Below are 26,393 nucleotides of genomic sequence, written 5' to 3'. Positions count from 1 at the left end.
TTAACTCCACATTTTATCCTCATTTCTTTCTTCACAAGATTATTCAAAGCTTGGGATGTATATTATCTCCATCTATATCTATCCACACACATAAATATATATGTACATGTATATATATGCATATACACATATATATTTATTTTCCTTAGGCCTCTTGATTTATCAGTTTTAGGCATTATTAACTCCCATTTATATTAATTCTTGTGCCGTTAGTTCCCCCCTCTACAACCTGTCTTCACATTTTCATTTTTGCTTTGTCAAGCCGTTAACATGTGCATTCTGCCTGCAACTACATTGATATTTCTTTGTTTTTTCCTGAGATGATACTAAAAGTCACAGGCCAATGCAAGAATCAGTATGATCCTGTAAATATTGTCTAATGCTGGGTCAGATAGTATGTCAGGATTACATTTTCTTTTCCAGCATTCCTAGGAAATATAACAAATGATTGCTAGTTCATAAAAGAAATTGTTGCTAATCTCATGGTCAAATGGCATCTGTATTTCTTGTAGTATCTTCAATTAAAATTATGTCATAGTTCATTCATTACTTTTGCTACCCCAGTTTTTTAAGGGCCTAGTGTTTGCATGGCCTATTTCTATCCATTTATTTGTAGTAATTTTGTTTCAGATGTCTCTTCCAGACACATACAGGTCCATTTTTAAAATTCCATAAACTTGATAATTTTTATCTTCATTCAGATGAGTTCTATTCATTTGTTTTGTGATTGACATATTTTAACTTAATTCTAACATCTTCATTTGCATTTTCTTTTTATTATTTTATTGTTTTTTTCTATTTGATACCTGATAAAATTCCTGATACTTGCTTTATTGCCCTCAATTAATTATATAATTACTATTAATATTTCTAGTCATAATTTTTATTTATATAATGAATTACATATTTTTCTTTTAAAGTTCTATATTAATTCAGTGTTTCTATTATACTTCTAGCCCAAATACAGATTTTGGGATGCTTTAGTTATGTATTGAAGACCAGCCCATCTTTTAATTGTAGTTTAGAACTATAATTTGAACTCAGAAATTGTCTTTTATGCTACAGGGAACAGTTAAACTTTTTTTTTCCAGATTTTTAAAAAGCCATTTATTTTAAAAAACTGAGTTTGTCAAATCACATACACGAGCAGATTCACAGCTGTCAAAGTGGCCCTGGAATAGACACCAGTGGGGCATCCACCACACAGTACCTGAAAAATACCGCTAAAAAAAGGAGTCTGCTGAATATTCAATTTCAGATTCCTACTGGACTCCCAGTTGAATGCCTTTAAGTTAGCATATAGTGAGAGGTAGAGTCCCAAGTGTATTAGCTGATGCCTCAGGGCTCCATTTAAAAACGAAACAGAAAATGAAAACCATTTCTTCTCCACACAGGGAGGCCTATCCTATTGTGTTTTTCCTTTGTGAAAACAGAAGCCAAGTTTTTCTTTCCAATGGTTCAGCATTCCCAATCAAAAAGTGTGGTGTGGTAACAGAAGCATTGTGCTTGTTGAACTGGTTAATTTTCCTCACCTTCTGATTCCGATTCTTCTTCTGCGTTTTGTAACCACTCAACAAATTTCTTCATCGGGTCGAGAAAAACACTCTTGTCCTTGGCAACATGTGCTTCTTTATACCACTTCAGAATTGCTTCTTCACTCAAAACATCAGCTTTATTAAGAGAGAACCACGATCTTCTGAAAGGCTTTCATGAAGTGGATGTTGTCATAACAGTATTCTTGAACCTTCTGGAGGAGGATCAGCTCTGACTGGCCTTGGGAACTGAACACAGCCAGCAAGGGAGCGTATTGCTTCAGATGCTTAAGGGCTTGCTCTGCAACAAGTTCTTGCTTCTTGTTCCATTGGACAGCATTCATGATACAGGTCCACAGGAGGCTAATCACTGCTGTTTCCGGGAGATCATTCCCACCTTCTTTATTGGGCATTCCTGAGACAGTCGCTCCTGGAGTTCCTTCTGCAGTTCCTTCCTGGTGCCCAGGGACTGCTGAACTCATAGAAAATCTGACAGTTCCTTCAGCCCTGCATCAGTGAAGTACTTAGCAAAATGATCCACACTCTGTCGGAACAGTTAAACTTAAATGTATTTCATTTCTAAAATACATATATTTACTTTTAAATGCTATAACAATAGTCCATTGTGTGTGTGTGTGTGTGTGTGTGTGTGTGTGTGTGTGTACTGGGGCTTAAACTCCGGGCCTCATGCTCTTACTTAGCATTTTCACTCAGTGCTGACACTGATACTGCTTGAGCCACACCTCTGTAAGGTCCACTCCTGGATGGCTAGCAGACTCTACCCTCCTTGCAGCAAAGTCTCCACCCAGTACCTGAGTTACCTAGGCAACTGGGACACCTGGAAGAGGTCACATCTGCATCCGCTGAAGTCACATCTGAATTTGATGTGGCCACAACTTTCTCCGCCCATACCCTGCATAAGGCCTAGCCCAGGCCCAGACGCCCTCTCTCTGCTCTTTTCTAGCTCTTTCTCAGCTCTTTCCTTCTCTTCTCTTTCCCAGCTCTCTTCTCTTTCCTAGCTCACTCTTTCCCAGCTCTCTCTCTTTTCCAGGCCTTTCCCCACCATGTGGAGGGCCAAGATGGCCTGGTGCCAGCCAGAACGATGAATAAATCTACTCCTTACCTGAATACCACGTGTGTGATGCTGTTCTTACTCGGCTACCTCTTTTTAAAAACCTAACAACCTCCAATTCAAGCTTTTTGCTGGTTATTTAGAGATGAAACTGTGATCCTTAGATTTTAGCTTCCTGAGTAGCTATGATTACAGACATGAAACAGTGCCTGGAAATTATCTTTATTTTGGGAGTAAATGTGGTGTTCATTTTTCACTGTTTTTTTTGGGGGGGCGGGTCCAGTCGTGGGGCCTGAACTCTGGGCCTCAGCTCTTCAGCTCAAGGCTAGCACTCTACCACTTGAGCCACAGCGCCACTTCCGGCTGTTTTCTTTTTGCTTATGTGGTGCTGAGGAATCGAACCCAGGGCCTCATGCATGCAAGACAAGCACTCTACACTGAGCCACCTTCCCAGCCCCTTTCACTGTTTTTTATAGCCATATCTTGTCACTCTTTTTTTTCTGGATAAAATACAGTTTAATGAAATTCTATGGCTAATAAATAAGCCTGTTTTGTATGTCTGAAAGCATCTCTTTTCCCTTATTAATGAATCATAGTTTGGGTAAGAAATTTTCTTAACCTTCAGTAATGTTTTCTTATTCCAACCATCACTGATACTACATCTGCTGCTAATCTGTCATTACTGTCTAGATAATCAGCTGTTAATCTGTCATTACTCTCTAATCATCCTTTGCCTCTGGGAAATTTTACAATACTCCCTTTATCCTTAAATGTTCTGCAGTTTAATGATGGTAAAGTTCCATATCTATATTTCTCCTGCTTGACACTAAAAAATGTGTAAATACCTAGTGAAAGTCGGGGCTTTCTTTTGCTCACTGTTAAGTACCTAGTGTTTGGTGCAGAACAGGCACATGAGGAACATTTCTTAAATAAATCAGTCTTTTTTCAGGCTTTAGAGATGAATCTTCCCAAGTGCTAGAACTTTATGATATAGCATGTGCTACATCACCTGGCTCTGAGCATAGCTTTAACATACATTTCTCTTACAGCTCAATAGTGCTGGACATATTTTGTTATGCCTATTTACCATCCATATCTCTTCTTTGGTGAACTATCTGTTCCAATCTATTGACTATTCTCTAAATGAATTATTGTTTACTATTGAATGTAGAGAGCTCCTATATACCCTTGGTACAAGATACTTCTTCCCACAATGTGACTTGTCTTTTCATCTTCTTCATAAAAATTCTTTAGACCAAACCCTTCTATTTTTGACATTTGTTCTTTGACAGATCAGCATGTGGAGTCACCTTTCTCCTTCCATTCACACATCTTACAGAATATTCCATACTGGCAAGTGGAGAGCATCCTCATTATTACACATAAAATCATATTTACTTAACCAGTTCTCTGTCAGGAGACCTGACTACCTGAACTCCAAAAACTACTGCAACATCCTTCAGCATCTACCCTTCTCCTATCATGGACTCAATATGTCTGTGGAGGAAACTCAACAATGGGAGATTCTGAACTCTAGTCAATGTTCAACCAATACCCTCCCATACAATGTCTGAGATAACTCTTACCAACATGGGGTATTATTTTTGTTTTAACAAATCCTAGCCAGTTTTGAGGAATGAATAATCGTGGTTTTTGTTTTTACTTTCTTGGAAAGGAGTCTATCTTTGATTCCTGAAATGGATCAATTTTTGTCTCATGTATTGGTTATGTCCATTTTCTGGAGCCCATGTCATGAAGGCCAGGCCTGTGGGACTTCCTCTTGAACAGAGGGCTCCTTTTGAACAAGGACATAACCATCAATGGGGTAGAGACCTGGATTCACACTTTTCTTCTGGAAAAACTGCTTATCTCATGGCTATAGGCAAGTCAGACAAAGAAAACAGTATACTATCTATTAATAATTCTCCATCTTCTCTTCCTGTGGCCTTTGGTTACTACTCTCTCATTTCTGTGTGAATTTGGCTGTTCTAAATATTTCTCATGAAAGGAGCCATACAGCACCCATCTTTTTTTTCACATAGATCATTTCATTTACTACAATGTTTTATAGGTCCAGCTGTGCTATTGTAAGAATTCCATTGTTTTATGGGTAGGTAATATTCCATTGTATGGATGTGCCACTTTTTGTTTATCCATTCCATCCATTGATGGAAATTTATGGTGTTTCCATCTTTTAACTATTGTGAATAATGCTGCCATGCCATGATCAGGGGAGTACAAATGCACACTTACTCTCAATTCTTTCCAATATAGGGAAGGAAAGGGGTGATCCTCTTTCTGCCTCTTATAAAGGTTCATCTTTATATAAAAATATAAGTTTAAAAATTCATTTGCTCATAGTTTGGCACAGCATGAGTCTTCAGGCTGAAAACTCAAAAGACTCAGGGAGCCATGAATTTTTATGTTTAGGTTGGTTCAATAAAGACCAGGTAAAAGTATCATTGGACAAAAAAATATAATCTTCCAGCTGCCAGTGGCTCAAACACCTGTAATCCTAGCTACTCGGGATAAAGCCAGACTGGGCAGGAAAGTCTGTTACTCTTATCTCCAATTAACCACCAAAAAAAAAAAGAAAATCACCAAAAAGTTGAACTTGGAGCTGTAGCTCAAGGGGTAGAGCACTAGCCTTGAGCAAAAAAGCTTCAAGGAGGGCTGGGAAGGTGGCTCAGTGGTAGAGTGCTTGCCTTGCAAGCCGGAGGCCCTGGGTTCGATTCCTCAGCACCACATAAGCAAAAAGAAAAAAGCCGGAAGTGGCGCTGTGGCTTGAGTGGTAGAGTGCTAGCCTTGAGCTGAAGAGCTGAGGGACAGCGCCCAGACCCAGAGTTCAAGCCCCACGACCGGACCCGAAAAAAAAAAAAAAAAGCTTCAAGGACAGTGCACAGGCCCTGAGTTCAAGATCCAGGATGAGCACACACACACACACACACACACACACACACACACACACGATTTAATGCTAACAGATTGAGTTAGAAAACCCAACAAGACCTACCTGTCCAGCTTTTTCTTAGCTCTGCAGCACTCCTGCCTTGTAGGTATGGGGCAGGGCCCTTTCTGAAATTGGGGTTTTATGCCCTAGTATCAGAAAAGTAGGTAAGAGAACTTCTTTATTGTCAGCTCCAAAACAGAAAAGTGGTTAAGATTAACATATCACTTTTAGACTTAATGGCTTATTTTGGGAAAAGTAATTCTAGTTGCTATGTCCTGTCTTGTAGAAGAGAAAGTCGAGCCTCTGTGGTTTGTCTTGGAGAGGGAAAGAGAGGAGTAGGAAACACAGGAATGTCAGAAAGGAATGTTATTTCTGAGAGCTCCAATCTGGAACATTATTTTCTCAGCCTCAGAAGTAATACCTAGAAGTGAAATTGATGAATCATATGATAATTGTATTTCCATTTTTTAAAAAAGAAACTACCATTTCTTGGCATGGGAACTTTCAAAGTTTCTCCACAACATGCACGGGTGTACTAAAGAAACCTCCACATTAGAATCTGCCATTTCAGAGCCCAATGCTTCACTAGAAACTGTGCCATCCCACCAGAGATATTCTGGGGAGTGTGATGATGGACCTTCTGCTCTGATATACCACCTAATCCTCAGCGAAACAGATGACATATTTCTTTCATATCCTTCTTGGAACTTAAGTTGAAGGGTGTAAAGGCTAGAAACTGACCTGAGTGACCGAGTTCTTTCATGTTCATTCTAATTCTCTTGTCAATTCTCCTGTCTTAGTGCTAGACATTTTACTTCTCTTGGCAAAGAAAATTGCTCTTACATCATTCCATATTCTTCAGGAATCTGATAGTTACGACCTAAGTTGTCTGTTTGGAGTTTGATTCTTGATTTTTCAAGACCAAGCTTCTGGACTTAAAAATACATTCTTTCAAATAGCCAAATTATTGCCATTCTGCTTTTAAATCCAATGTCTCTACTATAAATTTCAAGAAGCTACTTTAGCATATGACTTTTCTTCTTCCTGTTTGTAGAGACAGTATTATTAGAAGCTAATGATATCATTCTACTGATCTACAAAAAGTAGTCCATTCTAGAACAGTTTCAAGGAAAGCAGCCTTCAGTATCTCAATATATTAGATAGCTGTTACCTTGGTTATATATAACCCAGATCATGGGTGCAAAGTCTATTGACTTATATTAATAATATCTTAAGATTAGTCTTAGATTAGAGGTAACACTGAGATAGTTTCTCAAAACCACAAGATAACTGAGAGCTTCAGAGAACTGAGAACTCAGAATAACTATATCCTTATGGAGATTAAAAACAAAGGGGGAATCATTTAAAAAAATGCCAAGAATCAGAGGCAAATACCAGGACTAAGAACTGGCACTAGTGGTTGGCTTTAATGTGGTCTCTGTGTGCTGGCTAAACTGAAAGGACCAGGAATATGGTTAACACACACAGTATGGATGTGTATTGCCTTCTATCTTAATTAAGTCTTCCTAACATCCTTGTATATAGCATCTTCGTTAGTTTCTCTAGAGGGATTGAGAAGGTCTGTATACTGCAACATATTTATCCTTTGATTAACTAAAAGCACTTATTAGTAACGTCAGTCAATCCAAACTCAGAAACTGGAAATGCAAAAGAAAAACTTCTATTGAATATCTTAGGATTTACCTTTTAGGTTCAGTTAGCTCTGAAAGAGTGGCCTAAAGCAGGAAAACCAAGACCTTGCCTGTGTTATTGAATATTAAGAAGAAACAGGTGATCTGTAACTGATAGAGGATGGATAAAATAATGCCTAAAGAGAAAAGAAATGTTCAAAACACAGGACCTGGATGACCTCCTGATGTGCATCTTGAACCTCTGGGCACAGTGAAATGGTTGTATCTGAGGTTAAAGGGCAGAGGTGATCAAAATTCTCCATAGTCTCATTTCTAGGCAGCAACTAGAATAATGCATCAATCTTAATTCCATAAATGTCTCATGACTCCATTTGCTTTCATCCTAGCTTTCCAGCCACTTATTTATTTTTGTGTCATTACTGGGGCTTGAACTCAGGGCCTGATGCACCTCACTTGGCTTTTTCACTCAAGGATGGCACTCTACCATTTGTGCTATACCTCTAGGTCTGGCTTTTTTTCTGGTGAATTGGCAATAAGAGTTTCACAGATTTGTCCCAAGTCTTCAAATCTTGATCCTTAGATCTCAGCCTTTTAAGTAGCTAGGATTATAGCCATGAGCCACCAGTATCTGACTTCCTTTTATTTTTGAAACCAGAGTTTTAGACCCACACACCCAAACTCCAGTTCACATGTCAGGACTAGCTCCTTGCCCCAACCTGTCAAATAGACATGGTGAAGGCAGACAAAGGTTTGTTCAGTGGCAGCCATGGGAAAAATAGCATTTCAGTACATCTACAGCTGTCTTCAGAGTACAGACTTACCTCCAGTTAAAAATGGAGAATTGGGGCTGGAGTGAGAAATATGCATAAGGATTTATAAGTGTGACCTGTTGACCTTATCAGCTTTTGTTTCTGGAAATTGCTATCACTTCACCACTAGAGGGAGGAGGAAAAGTTAGTCACTGATGCTGGCAAGTGGTCCATCCTGACTCCTTGGCTGTTCTCTCCTTGGGGAAGTCTCACCCTTTGCCTCATATGACTATCCCATGGTAAATCTTGTACTTCCTGGAGGTGAATGCAGAAAGTGATGTAGAAGAAAAGGGCTCAGATCAAAGGGTACAGATGCCATGGGAAGAGTCTGGGATGCTTAGCCTTCTCGCTTTTAGTTAAAGTTAATTCATGGGTCCAGCAAAAGCAGCTTTTAGGTAGCCTCTTACATTTTCAGAGCAAGTTGCTAGTAGAGAAGGAATTTTTTTTCCCATATTATAGGTGCATATGTTTGAACACCCAAGTGTAATTTAAAACTTGCTTTTGTTAATTACATCAAGGAAGCACAATAACAAAGTTCACCTCTGAAAACTATCACCACAGAAAAGAACCCTAAAATGACTGAATGTTGGCAAACATGTATTAAATAATGGTGGTTTGAGACTCAAGGCTCACTGATTAGTCGTTACCCTTGCCTTTGACTAGCTGTGATTGGGCCAGGACATACAGTCCCCTTCTGTTCTCATATCCTTTCCTTCACTTGCAAAAGCAGGTTCATTGCAAGGGCCCAGCTCACTCTTAAAGAAGTTCCTTGGGTTTGAACATTTTAGTACTAAGACTTATCAACATAAACCACTTTTACTTCTTACTAGTGATAGATGAAGGTACAAATATTGTAGATCTGAAATTTCTGAGCAAACTATGTAAGAAGCATCCTATTTTAATGAATCCCACTTCACAAGGAATCAACTTTTTGATAATGCCATATGAGCAATTAGGTACTTTTCCATGAAAATAAACTTTTCTTTGGGAAAATAAAATCTTAAATCTTGGGACCCTGAAAAAAAGGCAAATTAATTCCTGGTGGCTACTTCATAATACTTAGTCTTGTCCTTCTTATTAAGTCTTCTTTGACTTTGATGAATTCTATCAGGATTCTTGGTCCCAAACTGTCCAATGTTTATAGAAAAGAAATCACAGAAATGAGAACTATTATCCTGCAGGCAAAAAGAGGTTCCCCATGAGCATTCACAGGTCCATCTTGGCCCATATCATGTACTGTCAGAATAACAATGATCACCACACACCAATAACCTGTGTTTAGTGTCCAGCACAAGAGGAAAAGGACAATTAGGCATCAGAACCCAACTAGAACTTGTATATACTTGATCTAGTCTGTTTCCATAACAATAATGGTATTTCATAGATTAATTAATTTACTATTAGAGAAGTTTAAGAACCTTCTTTTTAATGACCACATAGCTATAAGGTGACAGAATCAGAACACAGACTCAGGACTGTGTGACTCTTCATCCAGATAATATGTGAAAGTGATCAGGTCAGTCCCTGATTCATAGTAAGGTCCACATAAGTGTTGCTCATTTAAAAATCATAGTAACTACATTATAGTATCTCTCAAAACAGTGTTCCTTCCTCCTTCTGAGTCTAACCCCCAGGACTGACACAGCTGATAGGATTGCCTCTGGGGATCCCAGTCAAGTAGGATGGGAGCAGGGCTTATTGCTGCTGCTGAGTTCACAATCTATATAGAGCAGGACTAAGACTAGAGGTTCAAGTAAGTGTAGCCCATGTCTGGTCCCTCAAGAATTTCGCAGCAGGCCTCTCATTGGGATAAAGGTCAGCTTTAGAAAACACAAGTAGAATTGCAGAAGGTGGGTCTATTGTCAGATGCTTAATGGATATGGCTCCTGATGAGTCTCTAGCAAGCTCTCTGCCTGATCACTAGACAGGATTGGACTCAGACTATGGCTAAGTAGAACTGGAACCAAATCAGAGGGTATCTCTCAGGGTCCACAGCTGAGATGCTGGGACTCTGCAAGCTTGCAACCAATAGCATAGATGGACGTGTCTCTCTGGATCCCTGGTAGACAAGACAACTTCCAACACAGCTATGGTGGGCTGAAGCCAGGTCCTGGGTTACTACATGTTCTACTGCCTGGACAAATGGGACCAGGGATATATCCATAGTTGTCAACAAGCCTACTCCAGGTATGGGCCTACCTTCTGAAAATAGTCTACTAAGTAGGCTCCTATCCAAAGCACCTACAGAAACATTTTCATTTTGTTTTGGCTTTGGTTTGGTGCCAATCCTGGGGCTTGAACTTAGGGCATGAGCACTTGTCTCATGGCTAGCATTCTACCACTTGAGCCACAGCTCCATTTCCATTTTTTTTTTTTTTTTAGAGATAAGAGTGTCATAGACTTTCCTGCCTGGATTGGCTTCAAACCTTGATCCTAAGATCTCAGCCTCCTGAATAGGTAAGATCACAGATATGATCTACTGGCAGCCAGCCAGAAGCACTTTTGTGTAAGGATGATTGCCAAAGCATTGCTGGTGATAGAGATGTACACTCTGGAAACCTATTTCACCATTTTGTTGATGTCATTCTCCACTAAACAACCAGCTTTGGATTCTATTGCTTTTCTCCATTGTTTTCCTTTTCTTTTTTTCATCTATTTCATTCTTATTTCTTCTGCTACTTGTTTCAGAGTCAATTGTCCTTCTTTCGTTGTTATTGAAGTTATTGATTTGAGATGTTTACATATATTGTCATTTCCCTTTAAGCACTGATTTAGCCATATCTCACAAATTCTTATGTTTTTGTATGACCCTCCACAAGTACTTTCTGTTGCCTGCTTTTGCTCTCTAGATGGGCCTCATTTCTTTACATATCTCATAATTTTATTTTTGAAAACTCAACATTTCTGGTAATACTCTACAGCAACTCTGAATATTGATGACTCTATGTTCCCCAGGCTTTCTTTATATTATTGTGTGTTGCTTACTAGTCTAATAACTTGGCTGGATCATATTAGTGAAGTCCATTTTCCTCAGTGTAAAGTCTGATGTTTCTCAGAACACTTCTCATGAGAGAAGTGTCCTTGTCAGCCCCTGCTGACAATAAACTCCTTTTGCTCTATGTGACTACCTGCTGACAATAAACTCCTTTTGCTCTATGTGACTAAGTCCATGTGGTCTTCTGGGATAGGTACTTTCAGCTACCAGTCTCATCTTAATTGCTTACTATAAGAACATGTGGGAAGAAATTTAGTTTTGAACTTGCCACATTGTTTATTAGCCCTTTCTTTCTCTTTCCTTTCTTCCTCCCTTCCCTCTTTCCTTCTACACTCCCTTCCTCCTTTCCTGCCTTGGAATTTGAACTTCCTTCCTTGCTTCTCCTTGGAGTTTGAACTTGAGGTCTCACCTTTGCTAGTCAAATACTCTTAATTAGCTCTATATTCTTTGTTTGCCTGATCTAAATATCTGAACCCCCGAATTATATAATTGAGATGGCCTAGAGTGACACCTTGCTTGACAGATCAGACTACTGGGAAAGGTGGCAGTCTGGTCTTCTCTGCTTGAATTTTCCCAATGGAACTTCAACTCTGTGAGCAAAGTGGGCCAAAAATAATCAGAGCCTTGATATTCTTGATGTCTCTGCACTATGAATGGGAGCTGGGTGGAGGAAAGAATCTCTCAATATCTTGACCATATTTTTCATGGTTTTAGCCTCAGCAATTCAGCTCTGGGGATTGAGTGGGGATGGTTAAGACATTTTGTCTGCTCCTTGGGACATACTGCATCCTGTGATTAGGAGCTCCAGGGAGAGGCAGTCCTATTTTCTTGGTTACACTCACCTAGAGTAGCAGTTTTATGATTCTTTGCTAGAGCTAGTAGGCAGACAGCAAGTCAGACACTCCATTCAAGCATGTCAGACTCTTGCTCTTTTGCCAATATTTAGTCAATTTTCCTGAATGCATGGCTTCTTTACTTATTATAGTTGTTAGCACAATTTATAGAGACTTTAAAATGATGATTGCTTTAAAAAGAATATTCACACTGCCAGTCTGGAAATGAGACCATATTTTATTTTTAATACATTGGATAGGGAATTAGCAAACTTCCTGTTAAGAGTCAGATAGTAAACATTTTCAACTTTGTGAGACATATGGTCTCTTGCAGCTATTCACATCTACCATGTAGCTATAGACAATGCATAAATAAATTCCATATGCATAAAATAAATTCCAGGAAAGCAGGAAATGGGAACAAAGGAACAAAAAAGACAAAAGAAATAGAAAATATATACTTTGACGGGGCGGGGGGGAAGGAGGGGGGAGGAGAGCTGGGAGGGCAGGGATGGTAGGGGAAACTAAGGAGGAGGCAACAATGCTTGATAAGAATTGTACTCATTACCTTGCTTATGTAATTGTAACCCCTCTGTACAGTATTTTCACAATAAAAAAACTTATTAATAAAAAATATATAATAAATTAATAGAAATAAATTTAACCATATCAATAATTATACTAAACATTAATGTCATGATCATGTATCATATTAGGTAAAGATTGATAATGAAAAACAAAAACAAAAAGCAAAACTAGATGCCAAGGACTCATGCTTATAGTCTTAGATACTCAGGAGGCTGGGATCTGAAAGCCCAAGGCAGACAAATCCACAAGATTCTTATCTCTAAATATCAACAAAAAGCTAGAAGTGGAGGTATAACTCAAATTGTAGAATACCAGCTGGGAGCAAAAAAGCCAGTCAAGAATGGATGAAGCCCTGGATTCAAGCCCCAGTACTGGAAAATCAAGCAAACAACAATGAAAATAAACCCAAGCATTTACTATATGCTACATGTAAGAGATGCACTTTTAGTGTAGTAAACCAGACAGGCTGAAAGTAAATAGATATTGCTGAGCACCAGTGGCTCATGCCTATAATCCTAGCTACTCAGGAAGCCAAGATCTGAGTTTCTCAGTTTTAAGCCACCCTGGGCAGAAAAGTCCCTGTGAGATTATCTCCAATTAACTACTCAAAACCCAGAAATGGAGCTGTGGCTCCCAGTGGTAGGTAGAGTGCTAGCCTTGAGCAAAAAAGCTCAGGGACAGCACCCAAGCCCTGAGTTCAAGCCCCATGACCAACAAAAGAAAAAAATCTAAGAAAAGATATGCAAACAGGAAGTATCAGAAAACTGGAATGACAATTTTAATATTAGAATAAATTTAAAGTTAAAAGATATTATCAGAGTACTCATAGATTAGAAGCCTCAAAATTCTGAAAATGAAATTTTTTCCCAGTTGATCTATAGATTCAACACAATCACAATTAAAATTCCACTGGTCTTTTAAAAAATGACACATGGTAACTATATACACGAAGTGTATACTGGGTTATTTCAATACATGTATGCAATGTGTAATGATTACTTCAGGACAATTAGCACATCCATCATCTCAACCATTAATCATTGTGATGATAATATTGAAAATCTTTGCCTATAGCTATTTTGAGATCTATAATGAGATTTACAATGAATTATTGTTAACTATAGTTAACTCTGATGTGTTAATAGAAATTTGGAAGTTATTCTTCCTATTCTTCCTATCTAACTGTATTTTGGTATCCAGTAATCAACTTCTCTTTCCCTCAGTCCCCTCCCAAGCCTCTAGTAACCACTATTCTAACCTCTACTTGTGCAAATCAATTTGTTTTTAGCTTCCACATTTGAGTGAGAACATAGTGTATTTGCCTTTTGTACATGGCTTATTTCAGTTACTATAATGGCCTCTAGCTTCATCCATATGGCTTTTTGTGGTATAATTTGACATGCTGATTTTAATGTTTACATGGATGTAAATAGCTTAATCAACTTTAAAAAACAAGAACAGTGTTAGAATAATTTATCTGGTTTGAATACTTGCTATAGAGGGTTTTTTTTGCTTGGTTTTGAATCAGGGTCTTGTTAGATAGCCCAGGCTGGCCTCAAACTTACTAGTGGCCCAGACTAGTCTGGAACTTATGATCCCTTGAGTCTCTCCATAGTGCTGAGATTACAGGCATTTGCTTCCTTGACTAGTGACAAAACTTCTTACATTTACTTTTTAAGACTAAATCTTAGCATACATATACATATACATATCTAAAAAAGAAGAGTAATGAATTATATCATTAAACCAAAAAATGTTAGCTCAAGATTAAAAACATTGAGAGATAATGATTTAAAAATCTAATAATATACATGAATGTGTATATGTTATGAATTTAGCATATGGGAGTATGATAAAGGCATTATCTAAAATCAGAAAGAAAAATCAGTAAATTAACCTAAGAAGAAACATAAAATTATAACTTATTTTGTGCCTTACAAATACATACTTGAGCAGATGAACAGTGTGACACACTTTTGCATGTGCGCACACACACACACACACACACACACACACACACACACACACACACACACAATCCCAGAGGTTCTAAGTATAGATAATGATATAATAAAACCAGAAGAAAATGTTTAAATATTTATACAGTCTTTAGGATAGTGGTGGCTTTTCTAAACATGACCTTAAAAGTGGAAACAACAAGGGAAATAAAATGTCATTACATAAAACCAAAAAAATAGATAATGATTTTCCTAATTAACTACCTGTTTTAAAATCATATAAAAATTGCTAAAGGTATGTTCTGCAGTGGATAATGTGGGATCTCAACATAATCTTGTCTATATTTTAGCAGAATGGGAGTGTTTGTTTTCTGCCTAAATGAACAAGAAATACTATGTGTGAATATGAGTCATATCTTAGAATATTCTTATTTTTTTGTTTTTTTCTTTTTGTCAGTCATGAGGCTTGATCTCTGGACCTGGGTACTGTCCCTAAGCTCTTCATCTCAAGACCAATGCTCTACCACTTGAGCCACAGGGCCACTCTCGATTTTCTGATGTTTAATTGGAGATGAGAATCTCATAGACTTTGCTACCCTGGCTGGCTTTGAACCATGATCCGCAGATCTCAGCATCCTGAGTAGCTAGGAATACAGGCGTGAGCCACCAGCACCTGGCTTGAGTACTCTTAACGATCAATAAATCCTCATGATTTTTGGCATAAAATAGTATGTTCTTAACATATATTTACTCATTTCTTTAACACTTACTCAATTTCAAGTGAAAGACGGAACATATGGGAAAGGGAACAAAACTCTAAAACCATAGACAGTATAGTAATAAAAAAATCTCAAATGGAGATAGAATTTTCAGATTGGATCTTAAATCATTCTGAATATCATTCAGTTTCCTTATCTGTTAGTATAGTATAACAATATTTTGGAGTGTTGTCAGATATATTATAACCAAATAGGAAGCATGTAGGCAAGCTTATACTCTTTGCTAGCCAGATTCGTAGCATGTAAGAAAGAATACCTGTAAAGAACTATACAAAAACGCTAATGCTAACACTAACAAATTTGCTGCTGTACAAGAGGAAAGTGTGGAGGAAGGGAAAAAATGCATAAATTTTAAAGTGAGGAAAGGTCTGTTGGAAAGAATAAAAAGAGACAGCAGAGAATTTAGCTGGGAAACCTGAACTGGAGATTGGAAGAGGTAGATCGTGAACCGATGGACATGTGTTACAAGGATCATATAGAAAGAGGACCTATGGCCAGGCGTTGGTACCACATGCCTGTAATCGTAGCTACTCAGGAGGCTGAGATCTGAGGATCGTGGTTCAGAACCATCCAAGGCAGGAAACTCTGTGAGACCCTTATCTCCAATAAACCACTCAGAAAACCAGAAGTGGCACTGTCGCTCAAGTGGTAGAGCGCTTGCCTTGAGCTGAAGAACTGAGGGATAGTGCCCAGGCCCAGAGTTCAAGCTCCATGACCGACAAGAAAGAGAGAGAAAAAGAAAGGAAGAAAAGAAAAAAGAAAGAAAGAAAGAGGAAGGAAGGAAGGAAGGAACGTAGGAAGGAAGGAAGGAAGGAAAGAAGGAAGGAAGGAAGGAAGAAAAGACGAGCTATATGAGGGGGAGCAAATAGAAAAGAAGAAAGTCAGGAGTATATAGAGAAAAATAGTAATTTTTTAAGACTGCTAGTTGGATATATCAGTAGTACCTAGTAAAAGAATGGCGCCACACTCACAAAGGTTCTGAAGGGGAAGTTGAGGGCTTTGACTTGACTCCTTGGGAATGAAGAATTGTGTGAAATATATCAACTGGCATAAGACTGACCTCAGTTGGAATTCTGGCTCTTTACTTCCTAGATAAATAGTTTTGAGTAAACCTCTTAACCCCTCAAAAACACAATGAAAAGGCAATAATGTATATGGGAGAAAATGAAGATGCACATGAGAAGAAAACTTATGAACTAAATTCTGGTGGATTATTTTTTTTTTGGGGGGGAGAGATAATGATTCCCAGGGGAATGTACTCTGCCTTATTCATCTGTTTTTTTATCCTGGGATATAGAATGCATTTGTATCGATAGTATAAACAACTGAAGGAATAAGGTAGAATGTAAGTATTAATGTAGTTAATGAAAAGGAAAAGAAATAGTTATCCACAAAGAAGAAAGTATGAAAAATGCCAAAGAAGACAACACAGATTTTTTTTGAGAAAAGAAAAGTGAACAAAGACAGTTTCTTGTTCAAGGGAGATATGGCCTCACCTGCAGGAAATTATGGGGCTTTCATATATATAGCTACAAGAGTATGGGAAGTTTGGATCAGACCAAGTTCTCTGAACCTTGGCACTATTGACGTTTTGAGACAGATAACTCTTTTGGAGAGGGGCAGTAGGGGTAGAAATTTAGCAGATTTCTTGTAGAATGTTTAGCTGAGTTTCTATCATCTACCAGCTCTCAAGAGGCTGCAGGTAGACCACAAACTTCACACTAGCTTGGGATGCACAGGGAGTTCCAGATCAGCCTGGGCTACATTGTGAGACCCCATGTAAACACTTCCTTCCCCCATCAAAAAAACACTTGAGTACTAGCTCTACTTATGTAATTTGGGCCAAATCACTTAAACTTCTCTGGACTATACAACATGGTAACTTCTAGAGAAACGTTAAAATGGAGAGCTAGCCTTTTGTCTGAAGGAAATACTGACCCAATTTTCACTATTCTAGCCATTAGGCTCTTCTGGTTTGCACAGTCAAGTCAAAGCCTGAGTAGAGTTTTTATCCTGGTCAGAGTCTTAGCTTATGTAATGTTTGAAACTGTGTGTAGAAGATCCATTATTATGTAACAACTTAGCATGTGAATAACTTATAATAAATATATATGTACAAGTATATATAGAAAGGCCAAACATATGAGATAAAGTGGAAGTTTTACCTAAACAAATACTATAAAAAGCTATAATAGTATTGAACTTCTGTACTTGAAAAAAAAAGGTAAACTACATTAATATAATGCCCTGGGATGGAAACCAAGGTCCTGAGCATGCTAGGTAAGTGCTCTTACTAATTCTACTTCAGTCATACCCCCAGCTATCCTTCCCCCTTTTTGTTGAGATAGCATCTCATTAACTTTGCTCAGGTTGGCCTCAAATTCGCTATCCTCCTGTCTCTGCCTCACAAAGAGCTGGAAAAAAAGGTATTTACCACTATGCCATCTTGAAATGTTAGGTTTCCCTTCTATTCTTGCAAATGTTTCTTTCCATGCTGAGAGAAACACAGCTCTCTTCCCATAGCATTACCTCATTTAATTAGACTGAGTATGTTCTGCTCGATGTTTCTTCTCAATTTGTTGATGCAAAATAACTTGGTAAGAATGAATGCTAAAAAGATAGTATTGCAACCACACCTATAAATTAGTAACCACACTTATGCAACACTTTTTTACATAATACTGTTTTCATTCCATACATCCAGATTTTCTGCATGATCTGGTTTTAGATCATCTCCCATTCTATCTCAAGCTCATTATCTGCCATATTCAAGTCATGGTAATTTTAATACCAATATGTGCATATGTGTAGCCTTCATACTCATCAGTGTCCCTGTAAAAGACATTGAAGAACTACATTCAAAATAAACTTTAAAGGACGGAATGTAGCTTAGTGGTAGAGTGCTTGCCTAGCATGCATGAAGTCCTGGGTTCAATTCTTCAGTTCCACATAAACAGAAAAAGCTGGAAATGGTGGTGTTGCTCAACTGGTATAGTGCTACCTTGAACAAAAGAAGCTCAGGGACAGTGCCAAGGCCCTGAGTTCATGCCCCAGGACTGGCAAAATAAATGAATAAATAAAATAAAATATAAAAAGTAATGTTTGTTATTTCAAACTGAGTACAGGAATTTATTTTGTTGTTGTGGGGCCTGAACTCTGGGTCTGGGCACTGTCCCTAAGCTCCTCAGCTCAAGGCAAGCACTCTACCACTTGAGCCACAGTGCCACTTCTGGCTTTTTCTGCTTATGTGGTGCTGAGGAATCGAACCCAGGGCCTCATGCATGCAAGGCAAGCGCTCTAACTCTGAGCCACCTTCCCAGCCCCAGGAATTTTTTTTATGTGTGTGTGTGGGTGCCAGTCCTGGGGCTTGAACCCAGGGCCTAGACACTGTCCTTTAGATTTTTTCCTCAAGGTTAGTACTCATCACTTGAGCCACAGGTCTACTCCTCGTTTTTTGGTGGTTAATTGGAGATAGGAGTCTCCCATACTTTTCCTGCCTGAGCTGGCTTTGAATGAACTATTATCTTCTATCTCAGCCTCCTGAGTAGCTATGATTCATAGATGTGAACCCCTGATGGCTGCCTAGGTAGATTTTTTTTTTTTTTTGCTGGTCCTGAGGCTTGAACTCAGGGCTTGGGCACTGTCTCTTAGCTTTTTTTGCTGGAGTTTAGCACTCTATCACTTTAGCAAAAAATCCACTTCTGGCTTTTTTGTGGGTAATTGGAATTGAGTCTCACTGACTTTCCTGCTTGGGCTGGCTTCAGACTTCAATCCTCAGATCTCAGCTTCCTGAGTAGCTAGGATTACAGGTGTCCAGCTCAAGTGACAGAATTTAAGAAGTGAATGAAATACTCATTTGAATGCTTGTTCTGGATAAGGCATAAAGATAATTAAGACATGTTTCATGGTCCACAATCTCAAGAAGATTACAGTCTAGTGAATGAGGCAGACACAAGGAAAACAATTATTATGCAAAGCAAGAAAGCTGCACACAGTGGAATATTGACAAAAACTATAGAAATAACGAACAGTAACAACCATTCTCACAATAATATCAGTGGGAAGAGGAAGCACTTGAACTGAATTTTATAGAATAAATAAAGTCTCAACATATGATTAGAACACAAAGATAAAATGGCAGGTGCAAAGACTTGGGAGTAGAAAACTGAGAAATGTTCAGAGAAAGGCTAATAATCAGAGTTCCACAGTGAATAGTTGTTCTATGCTAAATATTTCTGATTTTAGGATGAAGGTGAAAGACTTAAAAAAAGAATGATAATCTCGGATACATATGTATACATACATAGGGGTGTGTATACATACATATATATAATAATATGGTGGCTCATGCCTATAATCCTAGTTACTTGGGAGGTTTTGATTGGGAGGAATGCAGTTCAACACTAGACTGGAAATACAAGATATCTTTCTATTCAACCAATAAAAACCTAGGCATGCTGGGAGCTGGTCCCATAATCCTAGACAGGAGGCTGAGATCTGAGGACCATGGTTTGCAGCCAGCCTGGGCAGGAAAGGCCATGAGACTCTTATCTCCAATTACCTGCCCCCAAACCAGATGTGGAGTTGTGGCTTATGCAGCAGAGTGCTACCCTTAAGCACAAACACTCAGAGATAGCACCCAGGTTCTGAATTCAAGCCCCAGGGCCCATATAAAAAACAAAATAAAACAAAAGACCTAGGCACGATGGTACATGCTGTCATCTCAGCTACAATGGAAAATGGTTCAGGTGCATATTCACTAATCTAGAAATTTTTCCTGAACTCATATCCTAGAGATATGTATTTCTGTACAAGGATGTTGATAGCAATACTTCCTGTAATCACCAATAATTGTAACAATCCAAAAGTCAACTGGATTAGTCAGTTTTCCATTACTGTAACAAATATCTGAAATAATCAACTTAAAAGAGAATAGTTAGCTGTGTATGGTGGTGGCTTATTCCTGTAACCCTAGCTACTTGGAAGGCTGAAATCAGGAGGATCTTGGTTTGAGTCCAGCCTAGGTAAAAGGTCCCTGAGACCTCAACTCAACAAATAGAATGTTGGACACAGTGGTGTGTGACTATCCTCCCAGCTATTGGGAGGTATAAGAGGAGAATTGTCTAGACAAGCCCAGGGGAGAAAATGTGACCCTATTAAAAAATAAAGACAGCAAAAAGGTCTGAGAGTTTAGCTCAAGTAGTAGCAACTCTATAAGGTTCAGAGTACAAAGCCCAGTAGCACTAAAGAGTTTTTTTTTTAAGGAGCTTTGTACTCATTACCTTACTCATATAACTGTAACCCCTCTGTACAATATCTTTACAATAAAAAAATATTTTTTTTAAAAGGTGATCTAGCTTTTTTTTGTCTTGTAGGTTTTTTGTCTTGTAGGTTTGTCTTGTAAGGTGGCACAGTTGCTTTTAGGCCTGTGGTAAGGCAGCATATCATAGTGGGGAGGAGCTAGTGGGACAAAGATCTTCATCTCAAGTTTTGGAAGCAAGAGAGAGAGGAAAGAGCTGGAAATCTATTGTCCCTGAAGAACATACTCCCACTGACCTAATTTTCTCTTATTTAGACACCACCTTTTAAAGGTTCTCTTACCTCTGAATAGTGCCAAGAGCTGGAACCAGGTCTTTAACGCAAAAACCTTTGGGGAACATTTAACACCAAAATTATAACAGTCAGCAACAGTAGAAGGTACAAATAAATCGAGATATTTATATAAACAGAATATTATTCAGCAATGAAACTGATTATACATGCATACACACACTCACATTCACATACACATTATCCACTGAATAAAAGAAGCAAGAACCAAAATACCATATAACGCAAAGATTCAAAAGTAGGCAAACTATGTCATTTAGAAGTGTATACTTGGGTGGAACTCTTTCAAGAAAGGCAAAGTAATGATTACTATAAAATCAAGATTATAGTAATCTCTAGGTCTCAAGAGAGACTTACTTCCTTTAGGGAGACTTGTGATTAGAAAAGGAAATGCAGGGCTTCTGGATTTCTTGCAATATTCCAGTTCTACACTAGAGTATAAGTTCTATATATCCATTTAAAATCTACAGTGTCTTACTCACTTTTTTTTTTTAAATTTTATTTTATTTTATTTGAGAACATACTGTACAGAGGGGTTACAATTACATGGGCAAGATAATGCATACATTTCTTACCAAGCATTGCAGCCTCCTCCTTTGTTTACCCTTCACCTCCCTTCCCAGCCTCCCCCCTCCCCCCCACCCAATCATACCCCCCCTCCCACCCCTACGTCTTACTCACTTTTAATTGGCATATATTAATTGTACAAAGGGGTTATTTCCATACATACCTATTATGTACTTTGATTACATTCACCCCATCTATTACTCTTTATCTTCTTTAACCTCTCCTTTTACAAAAGTTTCATTTTGGCATACACATATAATGTCCTTTGATCCTACTCACCCTATCTTCCTCTTGATAGTTGCTTATCCTCAAATAGTGCCCCCCCTTTATGTTCATGTCCGTTTTTTAGGCACAGAACCCAAAAATGAGGGAATCTAATATGTGACATTTGACTGAGTTTGTCTTATTTTACTTAATTTGATGATCTTCAGTTCCATTCATTTTCCTGAAAATAAGTTTTATTTATAACTGAATTATACTCTGTTGTGGCTGGGAAGGTGGCTCAGTGGCAGAGCGCTTGCCTTGCATGCCTGAGGCCCTGGGTTTGATTTCTCAGCATCACATAAGCAAAAAAAAAAAAAGAAAAGAAAAAAGCCCAAAGTGGCGCTGTGGCTCATGTGTTAGAGCGCTAGCTTTGAGCTGAAGAGCTGAGGGACAGCACCCAGGCCCAGAGTTCAGGCCCCACAACCGGACCCCCCCCCCAAAAAAATAATACTCTGTTGCATGTATATAGCTTAGCTATTATTAACAGTGTGGAATCTTACACACTTTCCTATATGAACATTATATTTCATTCTTTAAATTACATAAAAAACATAGCATAAATTACATAAAAAAGACATAGGTCCTTTAACCTCTCTTTCATTCTTTCCTCCCTCTTGCTAAATACAAATACTGCCACTTTAGACCACAACAGAAATATTGGAGCAATGGGCTAGACGGAAGGTAAGCCCCCGAAGATTTCATTAGGCAGAGCTGTTACTTATCTCTGGACTTTACATGACAAAGAAATTTCATATTATTTTTCATATTATTTATACAATCAAGTTTAATTTTTGTTTGTACTGAGGTTTGAACTCATGGCCCTATGCTTGCTAGGCAGGTGCTGTACCACTTTATATGCCCCTTCCCACCAGCTCACCAAATCTTATTTTAATATACTCATAGACAAGATTTCCAGAAAAATAATCTACCCAATAGAAAAAGTGCTCCCTCCCTTCTCTTTTCTCCTTCCTTCTCCTCCCCTCTCCTGTCCTCTCTTCTTTCCTTCTTTCTCTCCATCTCTTCTCACACATGTACAAATAAGCCATACACACACATATGCTTACATTTCTATGCATATATGATTAGGCAATTCACAGAAAAACATGCAAAGGACTTAAACATCTCAGTGGTAAGATTTAATCTCAGTGTTTCATTTTAGCAATAATCAGATTAATTAAGGTTAAAATGAGATAGTGTATTTCATGCATCTGATTGGCAAAATTTTCTGAAGCGTGATATGTTCAGTACTGTGTGCAATCAAGTCACACAGTTTCTATAAAAAAAAAAAAAGAGAAGAGAGATTAAGTAATCCATGCCACTTGGTACAACTAAGTTTAAATAGTTAAATATAATGTTCATATAGAAAAGTACATTCATAACAGCCAAGCTACATAGACATAATAGAGTATTATTCCATCATATGAAATGAAATTGTGTTATTTTCAAAAACATGGATGGAACTGGTGATCATCATAGTAAGTGGTCAAATGTCACAGGTTCCCCTCATATGTGGAATCTAGAATGTTATTAATACTGCTATATATTTGGAATGTAAACTGGTAGTATCTATTATACTGAAAATGCTTTTACAACTTCGGCCAACAAGTAAAAACAAATATCTATGCTATAAAATTATTAAAGATATATATCAGAGACTATTATTGTGACATCTATCACGGAAAGAAGTTGGCAACAACCAATTAGTCCATTGGCCGTGTAATATTTGGATAAATTAGAACATACACTTACCATGAAACAATACTGTATTAGCGAGCTGTTTAAAAAATGAAATCAGCCGGGCAACAGTGGCTTATACCTGTAATCCTAGCTACTCAGGAGGCTGAGATCTGAGGATCAATGTTCAAAGGCAGCCCAGTCAGGGAAGTCCATAAGAGTCTTATCTCCAGTAAACCACAAAAAAAACAAAAGTGGCACTGTGGCTCAAGTGGTAGAGCACTCCCCTTGAGCTGAAGAATACAGGGACAGCGCCCAAGCCCAGAGTTCAATCCCTAGGAACAACAATAAATAAATAAATAAAATCACTGACATCAGTAACTTTGTATGTGCCTATCTGCATAGACTTATATGAATATGCAAGGTATGAAAAGATACAGCCCAATTTATTATTGCCTGGAAATCAGGGTGGAAGTGGAGATTACTTTTTCTGAATATATCTTTGGTCCATTTTACTAGTTACACTGAGCGTAAGCATAATTAAAACATAATAATTAAAATTATTAAAAATAATAAAAATTTAACATTGGTTGTAATAAAACATGTAAGAACACAAAATAATTTAATTCAATGCCAGGTGAACGTGTGTGTGTGTGTGTGTGTGTATGTGTGATGGTTGTCAAATGTTAATTCTTATTACTGAAGTGAATTTTGCTCAAATGTGTACAAAACAGAATGAACTAGGTGACTGAAAGTACTATGACTTATCCCGTGTTTCACAATTGACATTTCAGTAATGAACTAGAGAGTGGATCGTGAGTTAGTAAAAATAAACAGATGCATGCTACTTCCTGCAGACTTCTGGGAAGGAATTCAAAACCAGGCTGCAGCATAGAAAAGAGGAGAGAGTAGCTACGATTGCAGACATTCGGTTCAAGGCCAGCCTGGGCAGGAAAGTCCTTGAGGCTCTCATCTCCAATTAACCACCAGAAAACCGGAAGTGGGGTTGTGGCTCAAGTGGTAGAGTGCTAGCCTTGAGCTGAAGAGCTGAGGAGCAGCGCCCAGGCCCAGATTTTAAGTATCACGACTGACAAGAGAGAGGTTGACGCAGAGATAAGTAAGGGCAGTTCTTCCTCGCCAACTAAGTCTAGTGACTCTTAAAAGAGACTGTCTGAGGGGGTGGCTGTCTTCGTATAAAATCCGAGTGTCTCAACTCAAATTCGTGATCTGTTCTGCCTTCCTCGAACATGCTTTCCTGCCCGGCCAGGCACCTGCCCATTCACCTCCTCCTCCATTTTACTCTCCTCTTTCCTTGAATCCATACGGCGGCTAAATCCTCTCCATGTTACCTCTGCCCTAAGGCTCCCACGGTGTCCCGTGACATTTGGCAAGGACTAGCTAATAATATGGCGGCGGCTGCTACAAAGAAGCCCCCCAGTCTTTTCAATACTGACCACTTGGATCTTCTGGACTAACCGCCATCTACTCTATCAGCAGCACATTTCACGTGAGCTTTTGCTCACGTCCCGGGACGAGCGGCCGAGGCGCTGGCAAGGTGAGTAGGCGCTAACTGACGTACCAGGAATCCAATGGGTGGAGCCGGGACTAGCCAAGGGGCTCACCCAGTGCCGCATCCAAGGTCACGTGTGGACCGGGCCTGGGCTGGCCAATGGGAGTGCTCTGCATCTACAGTCACGTGTCCAGTGGGCGTGAACTTCCGTCCTAACCAAGCTCCGCCCCACCATGGTCAGCGTGTGCCACCCAAGGCTGCAGTGCCGGTAGGGAGGTTTTTACCTCAGGTAAAAATCCCCGAGAACTTGGTGAGAGAAGGTGTTTTCCAACTGAGAGTAAGAAAAGTTAGGGAAAGCGCAAAAGAAAGGCTGCTTGGAAACCTCAGGAGCCTTTTCTTGTGAGGCCTGGCCTGCAAGCCAGGAGGGGCGAGACACGGGAACTAGAGGCCGCCCAACCGTAGGCTAGGACGGTGGCACGAAGGTCACAGGGAAGGCCCGAAGGTCACCGGGAAGGCCCGTGGGATGGCAAGCCCTACCCCCAGCCAGAAGGTGTACGGGTTCAACAACATGAGTACACTTCAACTCCTCTGCGATTTTACATTACTGAAATATGTTTTTTAGGTGGATAGGGAAGAAGGAAGAAAAACTTATAGATGCCCTAGGATGAGAGAAGATGGGCTGAGCCCTGCATGGCATTAAATGACCTGATTATTGCTATAAATTTCCAGTAGGAGATCATAGGACTTGGCCAAGAGGTAGCCCAAGAAAAACTCTTTAGAAATAAGTAATTAGTTATATCCTCAGAAGGGAATGGGAGGAGAATAAGAAGGCAAAATTAAAGAGGTAAATAAAGTTGGCAAACAGGTAAAGAAAAAATTAGGAAATTACTGTGACTGACTCAGAAGTTCATTACTGCCGGCAAGCTGTGGTTCAAGCCTATTATCCTAGCCACTCAGGAGCTGAGATCTGAGGATCACAGTATGCAGTTAGCCCAAGCAGAAAAGACCCTGAGACTTTTTTTTTTTGGTCAGTCACAGGGCTTGAACTCAGGGCCTGGGCACTGTCGCTGAGCTTTTGTGTTCAAGAATAGCGCCATGCACTTTGAGCCACAGCTCCACTTCCGGTTTTGTAGTGGTTAATTGGAGAGAAGAGTCTCACAGATTTTTCTGTCTGGGGCTGGTTTCGAACCATGATCCTCAGTTTTCAGCCCTTTGAGTAGTTAGTATTACAGGTGTGAGCCACCTATTCTCCAGTTAACCAGTAAAAATAAAACAACAGTGGAAGTAGATGTGGTTCAGGTGGTAGAGTTTCAGCCTTGCGAAAAGCTTAGGCCCAGAGTTCAAGCCCCAGTACTGGCATCAAAAAAAGTTGATTATTTAAGAGTATCTTTTTTCTTTTTTTCTTTTGGCTGTGGGGTCTGAACTCTGGGCCTAGGCGCTGTCCCTCAGCTCTTCAGCTCAAGGCAAGCGCTCTACCACTTGAGCCACAGTGCCACTTCCAGCTTTTTCTGCTTATGTGGTGCTGAGGAATTGAACCCAGGGCCTCATGCATGCAAGACAAGCACTCTACCACTGGGCCACCTTCCCAGCCCAAGAGTAC

General features: G+C 39.1%; 1 pseudogene; it reads right to left on the bottom strand.

The window, feature by feature from the left end:
• Positions 1-1,159: 1,159 nt before the first annotated feature.
• Positions 1,160-24,765, bottom strand: LOC122124217 (annotated as a pseudogene).
• Positions 24,766-26,393: the final 1,628 nt, after the last annotated feature.

This window comes from Dipodomys spectabilis, unplaced genomic scaffold (assembly GCF_019054845.1).
Source record: "Dipodomys spectabilis isolate Male_0828 unplaced genomic scaffold, ASM1905484v1 ptg000006l, whole genome shotgun sequence".
Classification (NCBI taxonomy): Eukaryota; Metazoa; Chordata; class Mammalia; order Rodentia; family Heteromyidae; genus Dipodomys; species Dipodomys spectabilis.
This window is presented reverse-complemented; position numbering and strand designations above follow the sequence as displayed.